This window comes from Buteo buteo, chromosome 14, assembly GCF_964188355.1.
Source record: "Buteo buteo chromosome 14, bButBut1.hap1.1, whole genome shotgun sequence".
Taxonomy (NCBI): domain Eukaryota; kingdom Metazoa; phylum Chordata; class Aves; order Accipitriformes; family Accipitridae; genus Buteo; species Buteo buteo.
In genome coordinates, this window is record NC_134184.1 from 17,696,412 (window position 1) to 17,723,826 (window position 27,415).

Sequence of the window (27,415 nt, forward strand, 5' to 3'; positions counted from 1 at the left end):
CTGAGAGGGATTATCATCATTATAATCATTGTCTCTATCAGCTTATTTTTTTTCTTGATTCCTGCTGTCATTTTAGTCAGTGGAAGTAGTCCCAGGTCCTATACTTCCCTAACTCAGAAAAACAACAATAACAGAAACCAGCTTGGTCCATTTTTATACCTTGAAAGTTGTATTGGTTGCATGCAGCCACCGACATTGCTGCAAACAGCATGCACATTGCCTATGCTCAGGACATGCATCTTCACAAAAAGTCCAAGACATTATGGACGAGTATCACCATTCACACCTTCGCAGTGACTTGTCTGAGGCATTTTTGTAACAAGCTGTGAAATACCAGTAGTGCACCAAGAGAATTATGAGAACTCAGAGCCAAGTTTGAACAGGTACTTTTATTTTATCTGATAGAATTCAATTTTTCTTGGTTTTTTTTTTAGCCACTTCAGATATTTCTCTGCACCTCCTTATTCCTTCTAGCGTCTCACATACAGCTCCTCAGCAGACCAGCAGAATTCTTTTGAGACACAGCACCTGAGTGGGTTATAACAGGAGAAATTCAGTAACTGCAGCAGCTGTTCGAATAGTGATCAGAATAGGGCAATCTAAGAAAAGTAGATGATACAGATAATGCATGAAAATCACCAGGTCTTGTAGGTATTTATTGTCCAGGAAGACCACCATGCTAGGTGTGACTGAGCAAGGAATAACTAAATTTGTGGAATGAACATTGCAAAAAAGGTGTTGTTTATGATAGGGATATGCCCTGACTTCTATATTTGAGTCTATAAATACTTTTTGAGTACTGTTACAGAGTTTTATGAGCATTAATGGATTAGTGAGGTTGTGTCACTAACATGAACACTGACTGCTCAGAGGAAGTAAGTGAAGCCTGTATCTTTAGAGAGACAAGACTTCAGAAAAAAATGTTATGTTGCGTGGTGGGGGGTTCTTGTGTGGGGGTTTTTTGTGGGGTGGGGGGGCGGTTGGCAGATTAACACGCTAGCAGTTATTCCTGAGGGGCAAGACTACAGCCTTATAAATCCCTATTCCGGATATCAGGACTACTGCTAGGAAAGATCTGTTTGCTATACAAGCAAGTACAGGATGCTTTTCTTATGATAAAAGACAAGAGTGATGGGGTGCATCACGACAAAGTTGGCTCTCAGTAAAGAAAATACTACCTCTTTTTTTCTTTTGTGTGTTAAATATGGCATAATATATGTGTGAAGCAAAGAGGGAAACCTGATTATCAAGGTAAAGAGTGAGGTTAAACACTTGATTTTGAACAGCCTGTCAAGATGCTATATAGCTGAAAGTTTCTTTGTGGTTTGTCACAATATAGCAATATGTCTTGTACATACTTCTCCCTCTATTTGACTTGCATAGGGATTTGAAATCACTTCTCAAAATGCATGTTCTGAATTCTGTAGGAGTTTGCTGGCTTGCTGTCTGATATTTCTGATTTTTGAACATAGATGCATAAATCATTACCCTTTAAAGCCTCTTCTAAAATTTATTGGATTATAATTAACAAGGATCAATTTAATAAAAGCAGGAACACTTTTAAAAACACATTAAATCTAACCAAAATTATTATGACATTTAAGAGCAAAGTGCAAGGTGCTTACTGTTCCAACATTAATCATGTGCCAGTATGGATGGGATTCATTTCACCTCACTATAGCCATCTAAAAATAAGTCATCACACCTAATCTACTCACCTAAATTCCTATTAAATCAATGGATAGAGACAGGAATCCCCAGGGGTACACCAGCCCATTCTCAGATAGGTGAGATAAAGACACCTATTTCTAACTGGTAAATATAGACAGAGCTAGATGATGTGAGATAGGAGCTCCATTTATTTGTCCACAGATAAGGATCTTGTGCCGTTTGAGATCACTTATTTTATTGGGTCTGGCTGAGATGGAGTTAATTCTCCCCACAGCAGCCCTCGTAATGCTGTGCTCTGCATCGGTAGCTAGAAAGGTGTTGGTAACACACCAGTGTGTGGCTACTGCTGAGCAGTGCTCGCACAGCATCAAGGCTGTCTCTCCAACATTTCCCCGTCTCACCAGTAGGCTGGGGGTGGGCAAGATCTTGGGAGGGGACGTAGCCAGGACAGCTGACCCAAACTGACCAAAGGCATATTCCATACCATATGACATCAGCTCAGCTATAAAAGCTAAGTAAAGGGAGACGGAAGGGGGGCATTTTTGTCCTCCAGAGCAGCCACTACGCGTACTGAAGCCCTGCTTCCCAGGAATTGGCCAGACATCGCCTGCTGATGGGAAGTAGAGAATAACATCTTTTGTTTTCCTTTGCTTTTGCCCATGACCTTTGCTTTTGCTTTATTAAATTGTCCTTATCTCAACCCACGAGCCTTTTGTTATATTTTCTCTCCCCTGTCCAGTTAAGGAGGGGACGTGATCAAGAGGCTTTGGTGGGCACCTGGTGTCCAGCCAGGGTCAACACACCATACTTACGGTACCCAAGATATTCATGTGGAGGTGGCAGATGTGACCCAAGACTGACCCACAGAAGACCCTTCCACAGTGGCAGCTGGAGGCTAGACAGGTAGACAGAACTGTGAATACTTTGCAGTTCCTAAAAATGTACTAAATACATGACTGTTGCCTCTGAATCATGTCCAATGACTATAAAGGCAGCTCAGGCACATCTAAGTACCAACACTTATCTGGAAGTATGTATCACTGCCACACTATCTAAAACTGGTTGGTTTACAGAAGGAAGGAAAACTCAAAACTGGCTGAAAGTTTCCCTGTAAATATACTCAGAAAAATAAGCAGGCTGGCATCAAGAGAGGATGGTGCAGGGCCTCTCTTCATCCCATCTGCCTGCTCTGGGACACATAATGTTGAGCTGAAGATCTATAAGGACTAGCTGAAATTATTCCTAGGGAATGAATGCAAGGATGGTATGGGGAAGACTGAAAAAACATATTATAAGCAATGGTTATCACTGTTGGTATAGGTTGATGAAGGCACATTAGCAAAGTAGCTGGAAACCACCCTGGCTTGCATGATGCCAGCAATGGCATCAAAAGAAAGCACCACAAAACAGTTTTGGAAGAACAGTATCCTGCTGCTTCAGTTGGCTTCCACTCCTAGTCCAGGAAAGGGTCAAAGACTGTCTTCCTAAACACAAAAATGGGATTGTTAGAGGACAAAAGGGACATTCATGCTTAGAGCAACAGAAAGTCTACAGGCAAAGAACTGTTGTGGCTTCCTAGCTTCCCAGGCCAAAGCAAAGTGAACACTGTGAACCACCCACACTGCCTTTACCGCATCCCTCTGCCTCAGGCCAAGTACCGCAGGAGAGTAAATTGTTCTTGACTTGAGGAATGGGACTTGAAAACCAAACCTCTGCTTTCTGCAATCTTTAATTTACATGCTTATCTTACAAGATTACCCTTCATGTAGGCTGACTTGGCACCGGATTGTTTGCAATGATAACTTTAAAATTTTCTATGTTCTTTTATATTTATTCTCAGGTATGAGTTGCATCAGTGGTTCTCTTTATACTTATGCCCCCTGCCTCCCACCACCCTTGCCTTGCTCCCAAGTACATTTTTTCTAGCCATGGCTGAGATTCCTTCCTCCTGGCCGCTGACAGCTTCCTATGACATTTGCGAATGCTCCATTGATACAGAAAATGACATTCAGTCACATGCGTGGTCCTGGACTTTCTCCAGTCTTCTCAGGTATTCTGGTAGAATGGGTCATATGTCTGTCACTCAGTGTTGCTAGCAATCTCTGTGGTAACCCAGCTTTACAAGTCCTCCGATTATCCAAACGAACATCTCTATTTACTTGCTTATTCTGAAGTTTAGGTTGCACAGCCCCTGTTAGGAGGCCAAAGACTGCTAGCAGAGACTGTCCTCAAGTTCAGCCTGAATGTTCTGTCTCCCAGCTGTGCATGTTTGTTTGCAGAGGTGGCAACTGTTCTCACAAGGGTGGGCTAGCAGGAAGGAAAGCCCATTTTCTAAATGATGCCAGCCATTTGAAAGCTGTTGCAGGAGTTCCAGGGACAATAATACCCTGGGTAGCAGAACTTAAACTTGTGACAAGGGTAATCACTGTAGTATATACCCAGGGGACTGCAGATTGTTGCTGAAGAGCCATTTTGGGCAACAGATGCAAGGCGTTTAACGAAGGGTTGGCCATGCCTACATGTTGACCCCTCTTACAAGTGGATTTCTTTATCTCTTTGAGAACCCAATAAGATAACCTCTCTAGCACCCCTACGACATGAGCGGGAGAAGATAGGAAGCTCCCACAACCTCCGTGATTTCATGCTACGCATCAAGAATGAATCACTCTTGAATTAAATTTTTCCCATAGGCAATACTACTGAGGATTTTGCAGTCTTCCCTTTGAGGTATTCCCAAAGGTTGTGTTCCAGTGCAGCTCCCACCACAGCAATGGGCACAAGTAACACTGGGGGTTCTGGTTTTCAGATAATGGTAAAGCCAGGCTTCTAAATAACTAGATTATAACCTCAAAGGCTTTTTTTTTTTTTTTTTTTTTTACAGAAAAAATAATATTCACTTAGTTGCCCTCTCATCTTCCAGCTCAAATTTCATTTTTACCCTCTGTAATGTATTCTTCATATTTAAGTTCTCCAAGTCCATCTTCCTTTTAGTTTCAGTATCTTAATAGGCATATATACATTAAGTGTGCTTTTATTTTTCGCTTTATCCTTACCAGAGCTGTAAGTGGGAAAAATTATTCCTGTCCATGTCCAAACCTCAAATATTGTTTATTAAACACATTGTGTGTCCCAGTCTGGAGGTAGCTGCACTTCCCTGAGAGGTCAAGTGACAGTTCTATGTCTGATTTAAGTACCCTTGGGATATGAAGTGCTGTATATACGTTGAGTGTTATAAAATGTTAGTTTATACTTGCCTTTTTTTTTTTTTAATTGTAGACTCATATATCAGAATTAGAAGCTGTAAAACAGTTCAGCATACATAAGAAGAAAAATATATTGCCAGTATTACCTCCCTTGCTGGTATTTGTTGAAACAAAAAGTTCTAATGGAATGTTTGGCTTTTAAAATTATGCAGCTTAGCAGTTATGGCAGGGCAGTAATTGTGTTTTGCCTGCAAGTTTTTAAAATTGTCCAGGCACCAAAAAGATAATGAAATTTTTTAAGTAAGTGGTGGATTCAGCTGGGGCTATGCAGGTATGGGCAGTCTCTCTTCTTTAGTGTTTATATCATGGCAGTGCTGAGGGACATGAGCGGTGAGCAGGACCTGATTGTGCTTGGCACTGTACAAACAAGGCAGAGTTTGCCCCAGAGAGGTTATAACCTAAATACACGGGTATTGAGAGGCGAGGGGAGCAGCCCCACATCACGTGGGCAGTTGGGAGCTGAGGTGAGAGCCCCCTTCTCCCAAAGCTGAACCCCTCTAAACCAGATTTCTTCTCTCCTGAAGCTCTTGTCTTCATGTCACAGGTGCCTTTCTAGCCAGCTTGGGGGTTTTTTTGCTGCAAAACCTTTAGTGTTTTTCCTGTGAGGTAGACAATATTGATTTAAAAAACAAAACCAGAAAAAGAGCAAGAAGGGTCTGCTTAGAGCTGTCAAGGTTAAACTTTGAAATGATTAGTCACTTTCCATTGCAGTCAGTGTGAACTACCAGCATTTCTTAAACATATCTTTTCGCAGCCACTTACTTGAATAATTAACTCCTGTGACCCTGCCTTGTCATTTACAGGTTAACATGGTCAAATGCTATCATTAACTTGCAGCATTAGATGTGCTTTCTCATACTTTCCACCCACTGATGCAAATGCCCGGGCTTGAGGCTCACATTTCTAAATGTAGAAGCGCGTGAACTCTTCAGAGGCGTCCTCCTGCACAGGCAGTTGGCTCTGGTGTTGCGGTCTCCATGTTTTCCTCGTCTTCTCGGATCCCTTGTTTCTGGGCAGCCGCAGAGGAAACATGTCAGGGAGAGAGCAGAGGTTTACCTTGCAGTGGCCCTTCTTTATCAGCAAAGCCAGGAAGCTGCACAAATCCCTGGCACGCATCCACCTTCGGCTTTCTGAGAAGCAGATACCGTGTCCCAGCCTGTGCTTCATTTAAAGAGGCAGAGCGTTTGGGGTGAAAAGTTAAGAGTACGGAGCACTGGGGCATCATATTTGTCCAGATTTTTTTCTCCCATCCAGGGAAAAATGCAACCTAAGCGATGGTGGGGACTTTGCAGCTGATTGTGGCTAACAAAGTGATAAGGGCTCCTCAGGATGTTACTGACAACTCCCGAGTTCTTCCCTACGGGACCAAATTTTGCAGGTCTATTAAGACCTGCAATGGGAAATTTTGTCCTGGAGACAAATACAGGGTTTGATCTGAGCGTAAAGTTCTCATTTTGCACTCCTACTGGGAGGAGGGTGGGAAATTGCAACACAGCAAACTCCCTCTGTCCTCTTGATGCACAGGCAATGGCAAAATGTCATCAATCTCAAAGAAAGATTTATGTTCTTGTCCTTTTAAATCCCTACCTTGCATTACACCATTATCACAATACATAAGGTAATGGCAGAAGTTGAACGAGTCATGGGAGACTTTCACTTACATTTAATCCAAACTTTAAAAGCTGCCTACTCTGCATTGCCACTGCGTGGCATGTTTTTAAGCTACAGGAAATATGCTGCATTCAGCAACATCACATAACGTTAATTGCTGAATAATCTATCCAGTGGACCTCAGCGTCAGTGCTGTAGGTGACAGGCAGGGTTAAAAACTGAAACTCTGATTATTAATTTTGTCTGTCACTAGCAAAGATAATTCTTTGATTATGGAGGTTATTATGGAGCTTGATTCAGGGACAAAAAAAATACTTTTAAACTCATCGTAGTGGAAAATCTTTAAACTGCTCTTTGGTACATTTAAGAATTCCTGTGCTCCCTCTGGGAACAAAATCTAAAACAAAATCTAACATGAAGGGAACAGGTTTGCTCCAATGCCAGAAGTGCTCTAATTAATGTATCTGGTTTTCATGGTGATAAATGGGGTCTGTCAGAGGGTAATAATTAATTCTTAATAATGTGAACTTCTCAAGGTCATTTTGCCCTTAGGTTTTTGAAGGGTTCTCCATAACCAAAACTGATACTGTAAATAAACAAATCTTGATTTGCTACACATGTGGTACAGGTATGTGTTTGTATTAACGAGTTCAGCTCCCCTCAGAAGCAGGCATGTCATTTTTTGATGCTCTGGCTACTGCCCTCCCACCCTTTGTTTGCACTTACTTATCTGTCGTACAAATGGCCGTGTTGACTCATACTGTCACTGGAAAGCTACCCAGCCTCTTCAGAGCCAGGACTGATCCATAGTCTGGGTCTGATGCCGGCAGCCATTGTGTGGGTGAAACGTGCCCATTCCTCTAATATTCTCACCTTTAAAATTAGAGTCTACTTTGTTGCTGGAAGGGCCCACAAGAAGGACATGAAATGCTAAAATGAGGGGGCATTTTTTAAAAGCTATTGTAACACCAGGGAGAGAAAAAAAATTTTTTTTTCCTAAAACACTAATCTCTGTTCTGCATCTGTCTACTCATTTACCCTCTGATAACACTGTCAGCTCCCCCTTTCCCAACAGCTCGCTCTCTCTCTCATGGAAAAACTGGGCAGGAAGAGGTCATTGAAAACATTCTTGGGGATTGAGGCTACCAGGGCTTGCTGCTGCACAATTACGCAAGCAGATCCTTTTGAAAACAACTTTTAAGAAGGAAATAGGGAGCTTATAGTGAACAAGTGAGAACAGTACTTATTGTAACTGTGTGCCTAGTACTGACTTTCCGGTCTTAAACTGTAAATCAGGCTGTGCTAAGGCGTAGCTGAAGGACATGAAATTGAAGCGAGAAGAAAAGTCAGATAGCTATCTTTATGTTCATCATTTTAGCCTCTATTCTGTAATTTAAACTCCTAGTAGAGAAAGCTTGGAATTCTATAAAATATGCATTTAATAGTAAAGAAAAAGTAGCTGTGTGAGCATAGGTGGCAAACCCCAAGCTTCCACTTGTCGTTACACAAGTCATTTTCCTGTGAACACTTTGGGATTTTTTGGTTTAGTTTTTGGTTTTAACATGTGTTTCTTTCAAGGGTTTTGAAATGGTGAACTTAAAGCTGAGCTAGGTAAACACAGTTATGGATCCTGAGTAATCTTTCATTGCCAATCAAAGTAATGGCTTTCTTTCGCTTGCCCTTTTTCTTTCTCTCTCTCACTTTGATTTATACCCTGGAGTTTTGCTCAGTGATTTTTCAGAAGCTTCAAAGAAGTTAAAATAAACATGTTTAGTGCTGAACAGGTTCATCTTCTCCTCATATTTTCCCTCCAGTTCTTTGCCATGTTCACAGAGCTGCCATGCAGAATCTCTGCCTCTGGTTGACAGCCCCTGCCACCCTCTGAAACCCCGGCTGTCCCTTGCAGAGATGTCCTTTGGGGGCAAGTTTCTCCTATGGAGGGGAAGCAGTAGTGTGCCCTTAAAATTGTCTGCCCTCTGGGTTAGGAAAGGTGTCTTATCTAGGTCACCAGTCAAGTTGTTGCATCTGTATGCACAACCACCTAGGCTTGGCTGAAAGTCTGCTGGGGATAGTGGGAGGCTGTGCAGGGACAGGGTCCGGCTGCAAGGTCAGGGGCCAAGTTTGGGAAATACCTCTGGTATTGACTCTGCACGTCACAGATGCACTTCAGGGGAAAATGATTTGAAATTGATAGCTCCTGGCTCTAGCACATATTTATTAAATTCTCCTCTCCCTTTTCAAACTCTATTTTTTGGTTTCATGTTTTACCTGTTCAGCACAAGTTCACTGAGCTGGCTGAAAATAATATTACATGTGCTGGATCTTTCACATGGTTCAAATGTATGTATAGGAACACTGAAATTTTTATTTTAATGAGAACTATCTCATGTTTGCCACTGATGGCTACAATTGCAACCCACCTTACTGTAATAAACAGATTTAAGTCAGAGGGGCTACTTAGCATAAATGAGGACAGAATTTTAAGATAAAAGCTTAAAATGATCACATTTCTTTTTAAATGCTGTTATGTTTGTTACGTTATATTATGAAAATTCAGGGCTAACATTTAATAGACAGAGGGTGCAAGCTGCAAGAGTGGAGCCATTATTATACTGTGTTTATCCAGTTCCCTGTAAACTGATTTTAGTTTAAGTTTATTTTTACACCACTGCCACTGTGGAAAGCAGGACTTGGAAAAAAAACGAACCCAAACCAAAACCCCTCAGCTACTCACAGCTGTGCAGATGTCCCTAACCAATGCTGCTTTTACGCTAATGACTTTAGATATTAGTACCAGGGAAATCTCCAATGATTGGGTAGCTGCCACACACCCGCTTCTGTGGATGCCTCTCTCCTCCTTTTGCTTTGTCTGGTTTATGGCTCCTTCACATTGTTGCTCATTAACAGACCAGTGGCATATTGCGCTCCCAGCTGGTACTGTGCTTTCCTGTCTATATGCCTTCATGTAAAAAAACCTACTGAATCGATGCCTTGCCAATGTGTCTAAAGGTTGAAAAAACACCTTAAAAAATGCTGACATGTTTGTTTTCTCAAAACAAACCTTGTGCCTGTAATGTTAGAAGCTCTAATTGCCTAGGGAATTTCTTCCTCTGACTGTGTGAAAGTTGACAATAAAAAGAAATCTTCTTACAGGGAAGCCTTTTTTTTTTTTCTCTTCACCAAATTGTTTCACAATGAATCAAGGTTATAACTAGAATTACAAAGCTGCAAAAGGAACGGGGGCTTTCATTGAGGCCCTTTTTTACCCTGAGTCCTCGGGGCCCGGCCCACCTCTGGGTTTCCCGGGACATTCCCACAGCTGCAGAGGCAGTGACAGCTCTGCCTCCAGCAGGGAGGAAACCCCAGGGCCCAGGGACGACAAGAGTAGGACCCTGGGACAACAAGGATAGGACTGGAGAAGCTGCTGCTGTAGGACAAGGCTGCTGAGGTTAGAGGAAGGCTCAGGGGAAGATGCCTCCTTCCTTTTCCATGGGTCCAAAGCAGATGCTGAGGCTTGATGTCAAGCAGGTATCACTGCAATAGGAGAGGGAGGGGGGGGGAAGAGTATGTAAAAAGCCTTCATCTAATCCTCCTGTATCAATTAACCCTGCACTGGAATGAAATATTTTCATAGAATCATAGAATCATTTAGGTTGGAAAAGACCCTTAAGATCATACAGTCCAACCATTAACCTAGCACTGCCAAGTCCACCACTAAACCATGTCCCTAAGCACCACATCTACACATCTTTTAAATACCTCCAGGGATGGTGACTCTACTGCTTCCCTGGGCAGCCTGTTCCAATGCTTGATAACCCTTTTGGTGAAGAAATTTTTCCTAATATCCAATCTAAACCTCCCCTGGTGCAGCTTGAGGTCATTTCCTCTTGTCCTATTGTTTGTTACTTGGGAGAAGAGACAGACCCCCACCTCATTACAACCCCCTTCAGGCAGTTGTAGAGAGCGATAAGGTCTCCCCTCAGCCTCCTTTTCTCCAGGCTAAACTTGTCAATTTGTCTTAATCTAAAACAAAAAAACAGTGGGTCTTAGAACGATTTAACTTTCTGGATTGCATCAGACGAAAGATTGAGACTACGTATGTATTGGCATTACATATGCCAACATGTATATACTGAAATAATATGTACTGAAGCTTGCAAACTGGGCACCAGGGCCCTCTCCCAGCAGCGTGATTGTGTGGAGGGGGCTAAGCTGCAGTACCACCCTCACCACAGACCAGCTCTGGGGGCTGCTGGAAGCCAATGGGCTTGGCAGCAGCCATACAGGTAGTGCTGCCACCCCGGGATCACCCCAGCCACGGAACCGAAGCTGGCATGGAAAACATCCTGCAGGTTTGGGGAGCCACTCCTCTGGCAGGTATAGAGCATCCCTCCCTTCCGCAGGGCATCGCGTCTGTACCAGCACTGGCCGGGCAGCTCTGGGGGTCACAGAGAGCTGCCAAGTAGAGCGTGGACTCGGTCTCAGCTGCTGGGTAATGGTGTCTCAGACCAAAAAGTTACTGGTATTTTATGTAAAGCACATGTGACCTCTTGTGATTTTATCTGAACTCTTTATCTGAGGTGGAAGCTTCTGTTATTGCTGGTACTTTTCCCATAGGGTCTGACATAAATCAAGAACTGAAAATGAGGTGGGATACCCAAGGCTTCTAACTCACTTTGCAAAAACAGTGTGTAATGTGCTGAAGTGGGAGTGTCAGGCTTGGGCTTTCTTGTATTTCCTGGCTATTGTTGATTTATATCAGATCCTTAAAGCTATATAAACACAGTGTTTTGTTGGTATTTCCTTAGTATAAATGAGTGAAAGGGATGACATATTTCATGGAAGCTTATAGATGTATTCTTCTCAGAAAGACCCAAAGGGTCCTTTTGGCATCAGCACATCTATTAGGCAATTGTTGTTAAGATGTGTAATACATACCAGGTAGACTCTGTGGCTTCTAGAGGTTTGTCATGCTGTCTTTCTTTAAACAGATACCTATAGTATTTTGCGTATGGCACATATACAAAATTATATGTATTTATACTATATACCAAACCATGCTCCATAAAACTCTCTGGTCTCTCTTATAAAACACTTACTTAGGATATATGCCACGTGTGGAAAAAATTCTGTACCAAATTAGATTCTACAAGTTTTCATGCATGCTCATTTAGATGATTTATCAACCTCACTATCAGGATCTTTTAAGAAAAAAGGATCTTTCAAAGCTACCAAAAGGAAGCATATACCATATGATTACTGCCAGTGCTTACTTTTAATTAAAATTGCCGTGAAATAAAACAACAATATAAAGCATATGAAAATAAGTACCTTCAGGGTCATTACATCAATTCTTGTATTTCTTTGTTCTTACTGGAGGCCAGTGACAATTGTGGGAGCAATTCACAAGGACATCCCCTTTTTATCAGTTCACACTTGGTCTAAACTAATGGTCCTCCCCCTTTTTTTTTCCAAGTGGCGATAAAAGCACAGAGATCTGCAGGTGAGACCTGAGTTCAAAGCTCTGCCTTGGTGGCTGTAGACAGCAGAAGCCTGGCAGGAGCCTGGGGCCATGGGGAGTGCCCCCTGCCACCCCTGGTGACAGTGATGCTCCCCACGCCACACCAGTTTGGCCAGGGGTCAGCCAGGAGCTCACCTGCAAAACCATCTTTTCTAGAAAATTCCCTGGGAAAGCACTGCGTTGGCATCATCCTTTGAGGTCCTCATGAGCAGATTCTCCCTCTGAAGAGTGCCAGCTTTCAGCTCAGCTCCTCACATGTGTAGCTTAAAAACGTCCCAAATTACAGGCAGCACTTACAGGGACAGCAATGCGCTGATTCTGTGCAGTGTCCTTCCTGGCTGCCTCCAAGGGCTGCAATGAAGACTATGAATTCTGGGAGTATTTCTCATTTAAAGAGTACGGCAGCCAGATTTCTAAACCCAGATCGTGCCTTTACCACTCAGTGGTATCATTGTCAAATCACTAAGCCTATGTTACGCTGTTTCTTAAACCCGAGCCATGTGCAATGGCAAGTCAAAAAAAAAAAAAAAAAGTCCAGAAACAGCAACATGCAAAAAATGTGGGAAAAGGCTCTGTATTTCAGACATCTTTGTTCTTATACTGTTGTTTTTTTCTTCTTCATAGTACTAAAAATGAGATTTTTCTCACCAATTAGTTCTATTTTTTTAAGGACATGCAACTAAATTATGGGAAATACTGTAATAATCATTTCTCACAGTCTAAAAGAAGTAAAATCCAAGCCATTACAGAATACATCCAGCAGCTACAAAGAAGATGTTGTTTTGACTTGAAGGTGCAACAAAAATATTGTTTCCCACTGAATGATAATGGCAAGGGCTTATGCATACCAGATGGGGAAAAAAAAATAATTACTTGAATTATAAGGAAATATTGTCCTCTTATTTTAAAATGCATATGCACACACACAGGAGTGGGGAGCGAGGGTGTACCCTTTTTGTAAGTGAGGAAGATTTACCTTTCTCTAAATTGAACAGTATGAATCCCCAATCACATGTCATAGCCTAAATCTCAAATAAAAGTTGCATGGGTTAAATTGATAAGTTATTACAAGTTAAATAACCAGAGGAGAATATTAGTCAAAAGCTTGCTCCCACCAAAGATTTGATATATAGTTTCTGAGAAAAAAAGAGACTGCTCGGTTCTGAAATGGGCCCTGGAGTCATTCAGGTATTATTTAATAGGAAGAGAGTTTAGCCTGGAACAGACCACGGTGTGTGAGAGTGACTGAGCAGGATGAAAGACTCCAACAGCAGAAGCACAAGGTGGTATCTATCACTCCAACCTTTTCATTTCCCAGCCAGACATATGGCTAAATCTTGTAATTTAAATGCAGATTATCTGTCCCAGCAGGAGTGCCTGAACATCCTGGAACCAGTGTTATGTTTCAGTAGGGGTGTCAGTGACTGTTTTGTGTTGCATCATCTCAAAATGTTTTGTTCTCTGCCAAATTTAAATGTTTTTCATGCTTTGAAAGGATGGGTCTTCCTTCTACAGGTGCTTTTTAGCCTTTTAAGGGGAAAAGCATTCATTTCTGGTTTTCTGTGCTACCTGAAAGCTAGTTTGTCTCCTGTTTACACAGGAGGAATGAGTCTTCCCATTTACAGTACCAGGATGGCTGAACTTCAGAGTGTTTGGCACCTCAGCCTGGGATGGAGCTGCAGTGTACAATGCACAGTGGTGAGCTGTATGCCAAGGGCCTTTTGATGCAGACACGTCATTTAGTCATGCAAATAAATAGAGGGGTTTCATTAAAAATCAAAGCCAGTAGGTACATGGGTATAGGTATATAGGTATTAGCACATGCAATTTTTGGCCAGATTTTTTTGAGGAGCAGGCATTAGGAGCAACACATACACCTTTCAAAATTATACTGGGACTTGGACAAAATCCACGTGCCTAAATCCCAGGGATCCAGATTGCCTACTCTCCAGCAATGTCTAACCCACTAGATGTTTACTCTCCAGAAACATCCTCGTCTGCTGTCAGCTCCCTCAAAGTTTTGAGCCAGCTCAGATGCAGCCCAGTGTCAGGACATGCCTCACGTCTTTTACCTAAGATCTGTCGTGCTCCAGACTGACCAGACAAGATGCCCAACCTCTTCTGAAATTCCCAGAGGGGCCTTAACCTATTGGACTCAGCTTTCAGGGTCTTTGGTGTTATCCATCTCATCTTGGAAGTTGGAGAGGTTTTGAACTGTCAGGGTTTTAGGCTGCAGCTCCTAAATACCAAAAGAATGCTTAAATCACAGTTCTGAGTATATTCGTAGAGGGAGTAAGCTCTGCTGCTGCTCAAGTTAAGACACTGTGTAGGTGGCACAGGAAAGGTCGCATGGACAGAAGGAGAACAGGGAAGAGAAAGCCAGTCCACCTCAGCAGCTGTAACAGAGGGGTGAAAGAGGGGAATGAGATGAACAATGTGAACGTGGGACAGTGGTTGCTCTCCGGGGAGGTATAGATGCTACGGGTGGCACGAAAGGCTGTGTCTGATGTGAAGCTCCTATAGAAAGACACAGGCATCCTCAAAGGCACAGTAACGGTATGGCCCAACAGGTACTTGTTCTCAAGTCACATCCGTGCCAGTAACTGGGGCACAGGTCTGAACGCTACCGTGTGACTAGCCACATAGAGCTAAATCGTTAGTGTGGTCTCCTGGTAATTGTCACCTGGGGTAAGATCACATCTGGTCTAGGGCTGAAGTGAAAAATATGGTTGTTGACACGGCAGGGACAAGGAAGTCCCAGCTGCTAGGACTTATTTCCCAAGTGAAGGAGAAATGCCATAAAAAGGCTACTTTTTAAACTGGAAGTAGGCAGCAAATTACAATGCAGGATCCAGGAGAAGTGACTGGATTACACAGCAGAGTGACAGAACAGGATTCAACCTGAGTGCTGTAGAGGAAGCCACGCTACACACCTGATCTTAATAATCTCTGTATTATGAAATGGTGGACAGGGGAGATGATAGACAGAAACACATGCTGAGCTTACCTTGATGGAATGCCATTACCTGGTATGTCCAATCAATGAAATTTCTGGTTTAGCTCATGGGTAATGAAATAATTAGTTTAGATAGAACTGAATCAAATGGGACATATCCCAGCATAAGAAATACTCAAGCCACAGTGAAATATATGTGCAGGGTAAAAGATATGTCCCTCAGGAAGGTTGTTACTACATTTATTACCTAGATTAGTATGTGTGCTGCTGTGGAGGGCAATTACATTTGTAAAGAACTTACATTGCTAACAGGTACACAGAAATGCCACACTGAGAAGTCCATCAAAACTTAATTCAAGCACTTGTGCTGTCTGTGCAAAGGCTTTTTGATTCTTCTTCCATTGTGTGCTAGAAAAGCTAAATCCTTCCTAAAAAACTTGCATGCAGACTGATCAGTGAGCAAAACTGGAGACAAAGGTGAGAAAGGATAATGTAGCGTGGGGGTTTTTTTTGCATTACTTTTCTTCTCACTGAATCTCCAAATGTCTCTTTAGCAAAATGTATGCAATAGGTTAGGAATCAAGGAGTGTTTCCACATTTTCTGATGCTCATTAGCAATTGGTAAGAGAGAGCAGATCAATGTTTGACAGCCTTCTTTCAGAAGCATATTCTTAAAATATCTTAAAATATTTAGAGAGAGATTTTGACATGCTCATTCTCCAAACCCCTGGCTTTTAGTTTTGTCTTTGCATTGTTTTGGTTTAAAATCCCAACCAAGAAAATCATCACTTTCTATGCCTTGTAGGCTTTGATCCTTTGAAAATCTGATTTAATAAATTCTGCCTTTTGCCTCTCACCTAGATAAACAGTCTTTTAAAAAATAAACTAATGCCATCAACAACACTAACAAATGTCCTGTCTCTGAGCACAATTAGTAAGAAAATAACCTTAGTGGTGGTTAGCCTGCAGACACCCGATGGAACTCCACAACCATAGATTCTAATTAAGGGATTGACTTTTCAGGAAAGATTAGAATAACAAAATGCATTTAGCTTTGCTAAACGGTGACAGGGAGGGAATAGGAGAACCCTCAGCAACAATAAGAAGATTGTAAACACCAACAATGGACAAGAGCTGTTTAAAGGAAGAGAAAGAACACTTTCTTAGGCACCAAGAATAATAAGGAATAATTGATATGTAAAATAGAATAAATCAGTTCAATGTTGATTATTGGTATTCTTATTATATTACAACTTTTGAATGAACACAGGGATGTTACTTGTCAAGGACAGATTTATTCATGACCAAGGGAAATGCAAGGGTTCTGATTACCTTATTAGCACTGCGAAATGTAACATCTGCTTTCACATGAGAGGCTGTACCATTGTATGTCTCCCTCATGATGAAAATGTTTGCATCAGGTCTGCTTTCTAGGTGGCCTTTGTAGAAATGTTCACCAGAAATAACATTTACAGAACTGCAAACCCACTTTATCCTTCAAAGGACCAGTGGTGGAGCCACCACCTTCACACTGCAGAGCTCCAAAGCCTCTAAAAACCCACAGCTTTCCACTCATATTTAAAAAACCAAACTCAACATTGTTAAGTTTTTCTAGGTTATCAAGATTCAGGCTCAGGCAGAAGTCTAGTTGCAGTAAAGGATAATGCTAAAATCTTTCATTAAAAGCACTGTTGTGTAACCCATCATGTTTTCTGGGTCTTGATAGTGGAAGTGTATGCTATTATTGCTGAGAGAAGTAGGGTCTTCGAATTAACCTGGACTACATCCATTAAAGTTCTTGTAGAAAAGCATAATGACTTCCAGTGAAGTCTCAGGATCCAGAGATGGATACGGAGCCCATATGCAGTTCTGGGTGTCCAGAGTGAGAGGCGAATCCAGCAAGGCTCCAAGATTGCCTTCTCCCTCGGTTACCTGGGGACAGTTTCTGATGGCCCCTCAGAGTGTTTCTTTTCAAACAGAAAAATAATCCCCTCCGTACTAACATTAAATGGCCTGCTCTTCCTCTGGCACGTGGGCTTGCCAGGTGAGCACCTTCCCTCTGTTCCACAATGTGGACAGAGCTGGGGATATGTACTATTATATGTCATTCAAATGGGATGTTTTTATCAACATTTCCCAGCAGTTATTCAAATAGGAAGATAACTAGAGATTATTTTTTTGTTCCAGTGTAGAGGATGCATGCAAGTGTAGCATTACAGCACCTACCATGCAATTGTGATGGCATGTGATGGCACTGTTTCCAAATAGTCTGTCCCACAACAAAAGGTCAAGTAACCATTCAGACAGACACAATGACAGACTTCCTTTCTACCTGACATGCAATCTTCCCAGAAAATTAAGACAGAAATTACCGAGTACATTTGTAAAACATAGAATGAGAGGTGTGTGTACAAAACCAATTAAGAAAAGAATTGCTTTTTGCAGCTTTTTTCCTGGTGCACTCTTTTGGAAACTTACCTCCATATACTAATTAACCTTTGGGTGACTTTATGTAAATTAGATGGCATTCTTTGCAGTATTGCTGTAGTAGTTTAAGTGATTTAAAGTGATATAAAGTGCTTTAAAGGTAGCCAAAAAGTTTCTTTTTAATGTATTGCACTATAAAGATGTTGGAATGATCAGGCTCTCTTGGAATGAGAGACAGATGAGAAGGAGGAGAAAAGATGAAAAGTGCTGGGGAACATACTGGGAAGATACACAGAGTTGATGGGCCACATCCCCAGCTTAATAAACTTGCCCAGGACCACTACCTCCATGTAGATGTTCAAACTGACATCACCTCAGGACCTGGTCTCATACATTGAAAATAGATATTAAAGATGTTAACTGGAGTTCTAGAGCCCTTGGTGATCTCAGAGAAGTAATTTCAGTAGATCATAGAGTATCACTTACGAAGCCAGGTGACTGGCTTCCCTTATGATGGCTTGCTGTGCAATTAGTTTTCCTGTGTGTCTGAGACATCAGGGACAAAGAGTCTTGTGAGGGAATTTAACGAAGGAAACAGTAGCCAGATTTATAAAGATCTGTTGTTACGCCTAAAAGATTTCAGAGCAGAATTGGCCTAGGTGATCTGGTGTTACCCACAAACACCCAAAGCACTTGGGACAGCAAAGACATGAGGAGTGACTAAATCAGCGTCAAAAGAGCTGGAGTCCACGCTAAAGCCAAGTGTGCTCTTGATGCCCACTGAACCGTTTGGCACCACAAAGATGTCTGGCAATGCCAGTAAAATGTAGAAACCTATTTTAGGATGAGATGAGTCATACCCTAAAGCTGAGTATCTTTCTCCATTAGAGAGAGTGTAAGGGTGGTTAGTCCTGATGTAAATGCCTACAGTCCACATTTAGTCAGAAATATCCCAGTCCCTCAGGCAAGCACAGCTAATATAAGGAGTGGTGCTGGGAGATCAGAGAGGTAACAGATACATCACCTAGGTGCCTGCTGTGTATTATTATTATTATTATTCATAACATATATTAAAGCATTATACATTAAAATGTGCTTATTACATATTGTATTACATATCAAATATTTATTATTGTCAGGGTACTGACAAATCATTTTAAAAAAAAGTGAGCTGATTCAGCCCCTGGAAAAGATGGCTAAGGTGCTCAGCTCAAGACGGTACCAGGCTATGACTCCCAACGCCATAAAGCTACTGTCTTGCAGCCCACACATATGCTCCTTAGGTGCTGAGATGAGGGAAATGCTACTGCATGACTGGTTTCAGTCATTCTTCCTTGTTAGTTTAAGAGGCTCTCCACTCAGTACTGTGGCTGTGATGAATCCCAGGCACCTGATTCTCCCCGTGACATATACAGAATGGGTATTTCACACTGCACAGTATGAATTCAGTACTGGGAGCCTACAAGTGATGTGTGGCGAAACTTGGTATTGTCCTGTTATCTGTGGATGTAAAGCCAGGTGTCTAGAAGTTAAGCACAGTAGCAGTTAGCCTGTAGGCTCGCAAATTTTGCTGGATTTAGCCTATCTGTGAAATGCTCAAACTCTTGGAAGAATGCCAAACAGCTACCTGGTTCACTGTCTGCATTGAACAGTGGAGTCAGGCTGAGAGATTTACTTCAAGGCAGTCTGGGGAAAAAAGGAAAATTTCAGAGAAATTAAGGGAAAATTATATCATCAATTATATCATAATGGCATTAGGCAACTTTGCATGCTGCTATTAGATAGGGGAGTGAGTTTTCAGGATGATAGAGAGGCAGGCGCCATGATAGCTGTGATGATGAGGGATTTTCTCCTCAGGGCATCCTGACCATCAGAGCCTCCCCAGTTAACTCTACTGGGAGAGCCACCTGCTTAACATCTCCCTTCCACCCATGGTTTTCCCAATAAACCTGTTCCTGGGCAAAGTGGGGGTATGTAAAATCCTGAAAGACGTTGAGAAAATTTCTAATATGCCGTTTCCCTTTGCTACCTCTGTTTTGCCGAAAAGAGATGTTCAGCCTGCAGGACCTTTGGCAGAGCAGCGCCGAGGCTGCTGGCAGGGCACACTCCATGAAAGCCCCTCACTCCATAGTGTACTTTCAAACCTCTACCCACCGCAGCCGGCATTTATTCGTGTCTTGGTTGCAGAGGCAGGTTCCCTCCCCAGCTCCAGCACATAAAAAAGAGGAGCGGAGGTCCATAATGCTGGGGCTGTGAGATGGTGATGCTTTGCAATCAGCCCTAGGTTTTCCAGGTTCAGCGTAACTTTGCATTGCTGCAACAGACATACCAAAGACATGGTGGCATAGGAGGGGCACTCCTAGTAACATTTTAAAAATGAAAAGAAAGCTCATTCACAGAAAAAACGTGGCAGACTAAGGAAAAGGATGGAGCTGCCTTTTCTCTCTACCCCACGACTGGCCTCATGCTCTGGTGTGTTTCCATGGAGGCTGTTGCTGTCACTCCATGGCTCATGCTGGAGTGTCACATTGGATGGGAGCCAGCTCAACAAGAAAAATAAAGTGAGTTTTTAAGAGGTAATGTGGTAAATGTTCTTCTCAGTCTGTCTACCAATATGTGCTGTCTAGCCTGAGGCGCGCAGAACATATGGGTGAAGCTACTGAAGTTTGGTACTTTAAACTTCTCGAGTCACTTTTTGCAAAACCAAAGGAGACACGTTAGACTAATTGAGGGGAAAAAAAAAGATAGGTAAGGAGAGGCAAAGCCGGGCAACCTGATCTCAACAGACTGCCACCGCCCATTTCTCAGTTCTTATTCTGGGGCTTACAGGCTTTTCCACGTACCAGGGGATTTTTCCCTGCTGCTTAGGCACTGGCAGAGTGGGCAGCTGTTCATAGCAGCGGACAGCCAGGGGAGCAAAGCACTCTGGCCATGCTGACAGTGCCCAGGCAGGTGACGGTGTCCAGGGCAGCGGCAGATGCTGGCATTTGGGCCACCTGCCTGGGGCAGCTGTAATGGTAGCCCTGCTCTCTCGCTCTCCCAGCAGCTGCTGGAGTAGGCAGCCTGGCTCCAGCTCCTCCTTCCTTTGTGGAAATTCAATTTTACATCCACTGCTGAGGCTCAAATAAGCTCTGATGCTAGCTGCTCTGCAGAGAATTTGGTCAGCCCGTTTGGGGGGGCTGTGCTAGAAAGGCCAACTTTTAAAGCAAAATATAGGTGATGTCTGCTCTTTGGAAATCTGCTCCTCTCTCACTTACGGTCTTTCAAGACATTTCAGCAGTCATTTTGCGGTGTGCCCCTGGGCTTCTGGGAGAGCATCACAACCTCCTCCTCTTTTTCCCATCTGTCAGCTCAGTAGCGACAATAGGGCAGACTGGAGTTTCTTTCAGCTCATTCGATTTCTATGGTTAACATTTGCCAAGTGCTCAACCATTTGTAAAAATCATGTCATCAGTTGTCATTAGAAAGAGAATTGATAACTGGTATTTACTGAGCTTTGCAGTCACTCAAATGAATTATTCTCTTAGTTTAAAAAACAAAACCCACACAAACAAGCCCAGACGTTAAGTAAGCAATTGCTACAATACCATGCTTAGGTTTTTCAGCTGTTAGATTGATACCCGGTGGCACAACTATGGTTAATAATCTGTGAAATTCCCCATTTAAAAAAAACCAACTATAACTCATTTAAAAAAAAATAATTTACTCATCTGAAAGATGGTATGTACAACTGAGTCCAGATGAAGCCTCTTAATGCTTGTGAGCCATCAACTTTTGATCCAGAAAGCATACGATCGAGAAATCACCATGACCACGGATATGTCCATGATGCCCAGGTGCAAACCCAAGCATTTCAAGCCAACCTAATGAAATAACAGAAGTGTTGAAAAGAACCATTTTCAATGTTTCCCATTTCCAATCTGATTCTTAATCGTTTCCATTCTTGAGGCTGGGTAAATATCTCCTAAATTCAAGAGATTCTGGTACTGGAAAAGCCAAGTTGTGTGGCCTTGAAATCAAAACAGAAGTTAACAACATGAATGCCTTAGTAACACAGGAAAGCATCTGTAAGACAGGGTGGAAGATGGGAAAGGAGGAATGCTGTCTGAGTAAAGAAAAAGCATCTAAGTGCTTATTTGTTTGGAGATTTATTCTGTTGTAATTTATTTAACATCTCCACAGAGAACAAAGAACTTTGCTGAATTAAAAACAAGTGGGAAAACCCAGAATTTCTTGAAAATATTTGTTATACCTAAAACCTGTCAAGAAACGCGTGAAAGATTGCTATGATAATATCTGCAAAGACATCCCAGATGTTTTTGGCTGCCTACTAGGTACGAAATCAGATCCATGTCCAGCTGAACTCGTTCCTTTGCTAACCTGCCTGCAGAACACTTCTCAGTCCCATGCACTAACCCCCAACCATTTCCGAAACATTTCTTCTGGCTTTGAAACTGCTCCTCCAGGTCTTTCATGTGAAGAACTTCTTTTGTAGCCTAGGGCTACATGCACAGGGAACAAATTAGCTATCACTAATTTTACAAAGATGCAGTGAAGCACAAAATAACCAAGAGGCGCAGAGAACACAACACAGTGGGAGTTACAGGAAAAATTTGGAAAGATTATCCCGCACCGTGTCTCTATCTTACCAAAAGAGATGTAGTAGCTTTAAGGCTCCTGTGAGAATACAGTACACCTCTCTTTATAAAGCACTGTTTAAGAGGTCCCTTTTTTTTTTTGTCTCCTAAACAACCAAAAACCACAGTATTCAATATGAGGAGCTGAGATAATGGAACTGAACATGGAGCTTAAAGTGATGTAAGAAATTTTCTCAGGGTGGTTTAGGTCCATAAATTCAGCTACGAACTACAGAGTTTTGAAATGAAAATCTAGAGCAACCCGTTCCATTCCTGAGCATTGAACTGACACGGTGTCCAGAGCCAGGAAGTGCTTGTCTCCATTTTTTTTCTTACAAAAACATTAACCAAACACTGGAGAGATGCAAAGACCAAAACCTCCTTCTTTCCCAGAACATGTTCCTTGATGATTTCCTACTCCCTATTAACTTTTGCCAATGTCGGATTATATTAAATAAGGAACTGCCCCTCCTGCTCTCCTGCTTCTTAAATAAGATTGTAACCCTTCAAGGACTCTTGCTAAAAGAAGGCAAGATCAAAATTAAAAAAAAATAGTGGATGATCTCAATCCAAGGTTATAGAAAGGGCACCAAGGTTTTGGATCAAGGGAGTGAAGCATTAATACTGTGTGGCCCCACTTGCCTAGAATATATGTCTTGGCAACATTGCTAGTCTAGCTCTGGCAAATTGAGTATTTTGATCTCTGTCCCTGGAGAAAAAACACGCACCTGTTAGATTATAATTTTCCTCTTTTGTGTAGTGTAACTGAACTATTCTCCATTATATACTTTATTGTATCAGAGAGGCTGCATTGTGTACACTAACACTGCCATTTATGCACTGAGCTAGGTTGTTTTTGTTGTTTTTTTTTTAAGGAGAGTGGGCTGAAGGGAAGAAGATTTCCTGATAGTCTAAGACCAAACAATTGGTTTATACAAAGTATAGAAAAAATACAAACGTGGTGTACAAAAGCTCCAATGTTCATACCCACGAATATTACTGCTAGAGTTTTGAGTGAGTCACATGAAATACGATAGCGCTACTTGTTAGTTGTACTTCAATGTTTTAGAATGACCGTTTTGGTTAATGGCCACCTAGAAGTTGACTATAAACCCCAGCATTTGATGGCAGAGTGCCATGCATGTTGAAACACTTTATAAGCAGATTCAAAGAAACAGAAGCTGACGTCCTTGCCCAAAAAAGTCCGCAACCTCACGCTTGACGGCGGCTGTCGGATAAAGGGGCAAGGCCCATGTATTCATGTTGAGCTTAACACCAGTTTGAGTGGAGAAGGAGTGGAGGAAGCACTTGGCAGATGATCACAGGCTGGATTGCAAGACAGCAACCATACCTGAAAGGCTGTATCTGCTGATGTGGTCAATTCCTTGGCAAAGAAAACCCGTTTATTTGCCTGTGTCCAAAAAGGAAGGCTTGTGAAAGGAATTAGTAACACAATCCCTCAACTGCAGGTATTTGAATTGATTATCTGTCAACCCAAAGGTTTCCCTAAGTTCAGCAAATGAACACAATCTGTCTTCTAAAATATATCATGTAATTTGTTAAAGCTTTTGTCTAACCATGCATCCCAAATAAAAATGCATTTAGTTTTTGGTTTGGGTAGTAAGGTTGATTTTTATTTTTTTTAGTTTGAGTTAAAAAATTGAATATAAGCTGAAATGGAATAAACAATAGGTAACTTAAGAGTGATTTTTTTATAACTGGTGTTAATTTAAATGACAAAATCTCTCAATATTCAGCACATTAGTGATGTATTTCAGATGTATCTTTATGTGTTTCGGGCTCGCATTGTTAAAATATGCTATTGATTTTCTGTTTTCTTTTGTTCTGAGGTTCCAGTGTGCTCTCTGCTGGTGATGCCATTCACCATTTTGAAAAATGATTGATTCATTATGATTAAATTAAAAAAAAACCAAAACAACAAAACAAACCAAGACTTAAAACATGCTTAAGTTAAAGGTAGAAGTCATTAAATTGCTTTCAAGAGTGTTATTTATTTGCACATTTGCTGGATTAGGATCTAAGACAAAATGCAAATAGGGCAATGGATACTGGTGAAGAATGGTGAAGAAAATTCTGTATCATCAGTGGAGAACTATAGGAGAGGTGAGAGGCTGAAGAACATTATGGGGAGATTTTATAAAACCTTCTTTTTGGTAAGTTTTAGGAAACTCCATTAGGGGAAGAAGAGATACGGGAAGACTGAAAAGAGCCATCTGGGATTGTAAGTGATGGGTCTCGATAAAAGTGAACTAGTAGTACTGCTTTGTAAGCAATATGGCAGAAGTGGAGAAGGATTACGGAAAAAAGTCTAAAATATGCTTGTCAAGCTTATGAAAAAGTAACCAAAAATGTTCCGTGGGCCAATTTGTTCTCCTGACTTCCAAAAGTATGTTTTTCTATTTTTAGAATTGTATATGGCAATGCACTGTTCAGAGTCCTTTTTCAAAATTTAAGATTGTTTCTGAAAAAATGGCATGCTGAAAAGTCCCATTGATTAATAGGAAATGTGATTAAAGTTCCTTCTTTCAAGAAAAAATTAAGAAAAAAAAGAGAACTTTCTAAATCTTTAGAAACACTGAATGTTTTCAAAGTATTTCTGTGTTAAAATGTAAGCCAGAACATTTTCACATAGACAATGTATGCTCAGCATTGTTAAGCCAGATGCGAATGGAAACAGAGGGGTCAGGTATATGGAGTGAGCCAAGATGGTGATTTAGTAGGACAGGTTTTCCATAAAAGCATGTGATTGAGAACTACATTTCTCTATAAATCTGTGATATATATCAAATACTAATGTGTAATATCCCTACTTCTGTATCAATCTATTGATATATAATCATGTAATACGTTTCTCCTGCGAATGTAGCTACATATTTTTTGCTTTAGATACTGCCCTGCAAATTCATGCATATGGGTAATAGTTCTTAGTAGCACGCAATAGACCATGTAAACAGCCAACATAGCACATAATGAAGCTCACGGAGAACAAATTTTATCACCAAATGTCAGTCAGCCAACCCCTCTTCTAGATGATTTCCTTAGATGTATTAGATAAATGAATAAAATATTACTAAGTATGACAAAATAAATATTGATGTTTTAAAATATTTTATCTGAAATTCAATGGAAATGAGCTTCGTCTGCTTCTCGGGGCATGGCAACGTGTATAACATGATGTTTCTCTGTTACGCACCTTATCACACTGTCTACATGCAATCTTCTCACTATCACAATTCATTTTTCATGTGCCAAGTATTCATTAATCCTTTAACCTCAGTAGGTAGAAACCAGTTTTTCTCTGCAGAACACTCCGCGCTGGGAAATCGTTGCTCCCTGTTCCAAGTGGTTAAGAAGGATGAATGTTAATACTCGTGTTTTTTATTGATAAATCTGAATATAAGCTGTGCATCTATCCAGGGAATGTTTCCAGCTGTGTTCTATAGTAGACTGCTTCCTATGGGATTGCATATTTTATCTTTTAAAACAAGCGTTACAACATTAACTTTTGACTTGGGTAAAATCTTCTGAAATCTAATGAATCACATATGTAACTTACAGTGAGTTGTTGGAACTGGTTCTGTATCTAAAGCAGTAATGCAAGGAAATGGTGTTGCTTGGGTCATTAGACTGTATTTTAACTCTATGCTCAGTTTTCTCCAAAGGAAATGATTACACCAGAGGCAAAATTATAATAGCAAATCATGCCTAATCCCCTTTATAGCTTGTGGAGACATATATTTATATAGACTGTGAGGTAGACTTCTGTTTATATCCATTTTAATATTTCTTATTTGCTATTCTACCTTTTTTTTTTACCTTTTGGAAATAGAGGTAAGATGCAGGGGCAAATAGCCAGGGGGTTATGTTACCTAAACTGTTTATGCCAAAAGGCGGCAGATGACCAGTTACAGGGAGAACACACGAAGCAATGCAGAGATGTGTATTTCAGGCAGTTGGCATGAAATCCTCTATGGGAACAAACATTGGTTCTGGTTCTTCTGGCTTCCTTGGTAAATACTGTGTAGAGCAGCAACCATTAGTTTGTATTTACTGAAAGTAATAGCATTTTACCAGTAATTATTTACCTGAGCTCAGCCTGGCTTGCTGAGTAAATACACATGCTATACAGGCTTTTACAAACACACTCACATGGTGGGCCAACCTACTAGACAAGGGATCCCTCTTTTTGCATTTTATTTACCAAATTATTGTTAGGTGTGGGAGCCGCTGGAGCTGTTGAGCTGAGCTTGAATTTGAGGAGGATGAGGGCTTGGGACTCATAAAGAATTTGCCATTTTGTACCCGCTCTGACCGTGGCTTTTGCCAGGGTCCAGCAGGGCACCCTGACTATTCACAAAGCTATTAAGCTTCCTTGAATTGAATCCCACCCGAACACTGCCTGGAAACCATCTTGGCAGCCACGGCTCGTCAGAGCTCACCTGCACTCTGGCCACACGCTGTTTACTTCATGCAACACGAACCCTAGGGGAGGAAGCAGAAAATGGCCACATCAGCTTCACATTAACAAAAGGCTCTCCAAAGCAAGGGAATCCCTGGGTAACCCGTCGGGCCAGCTTAATAGTCTTGACACTGGTCAGGCATGGGCCAGGATCTTCCCACCAAAGTATTTCACTGTGTAAACACGTACGTGTAAGAAGGCTTTTGAAAAGAAATAGAGATTTGCTTCTTAAAGTTTAACACCGACCCTCGGGATTTCTATTTTTGTTTCCTAAGGTTTTTGAAGTTCTTCTTTTAAAACACCCATGTAATAATTAGAGTTTACGTTTTAAACAAACTTTTAAGATTTTGGAAAACGTTCCTCTGCATACCGTCGTTAAACCCTTTACAACCCAGTTATCTGCAGCCCTTAGGTGTGAACCCCACCCCCCGGCCCAAATTCTCGGTTTGCAGAGGCGCGACTCAGGCTTACGCGCCGACCTCCACGCTGAAACCCCCACCTCGCGTACTTCTCACGAGCTGCGGACCATCCATGCGAAGGAAAAAAAAAAAAAAAATAAAAAGAGAGGAAGGTTTGCGGAGCTCGGCCCCCGCCAGGTAACCGCCAGGGCCCGGCCGGGACAGGCAGCGAAGCGAACGCCGCCGCCGGGGCGCGGCCTCCCCTGCCCCGCCGCCCTGGGACGGCGCCGCCCGCTCCGCTCCGCGGCCCGCCGCCGCCCCCGCCTGTTCCCCGGGGCTCCCCGCAGCGGCCCCACCGCCCTGCGCGCCGTCCCCCGCGGGACGCCCCTCAGCGCCGCCACCGCCGCCATGTGCCCCCCCCCCCCCCGGGGCCCCCCTCAGCGCCACCACC

General features: G+C 42.0%; 1 long non-coding RNA gene across 3 annotated transcripts; it reads right to left on the reverse strand.

Moving 5' to 3' along the window:
• Positions 1-389: 389 nt before the first annotated feature.
• Positions 390-27,343, reverse strand: LOC142039503 (uncharacterized). Of its 3 annotated transcripts, XR_012652916.1 has the most exons (7): positions 27,066-27,343; positions 26,547-26,589; positions 25,977-26,124; positions 25,301-25,440; positions 21,156-21,312; positions 5,834-5,943; positions 390-528 (listed from the first exon to the last, which is right to left on the reverse strand). It is a non-coding gene; the product is annotated as an uncharacterized LOC142039503 (long non-coding RNA). The 3 variants fall into 3 exon arrangements; XR_012652915.1 differs by lacking the exon at positions 25,977-26,124; XR_012652914.1 differs by having other exon boundaries at positions 25,301-26,124.
• Positions 27,344-27,415: the final 72 nt, after the last annotated feature.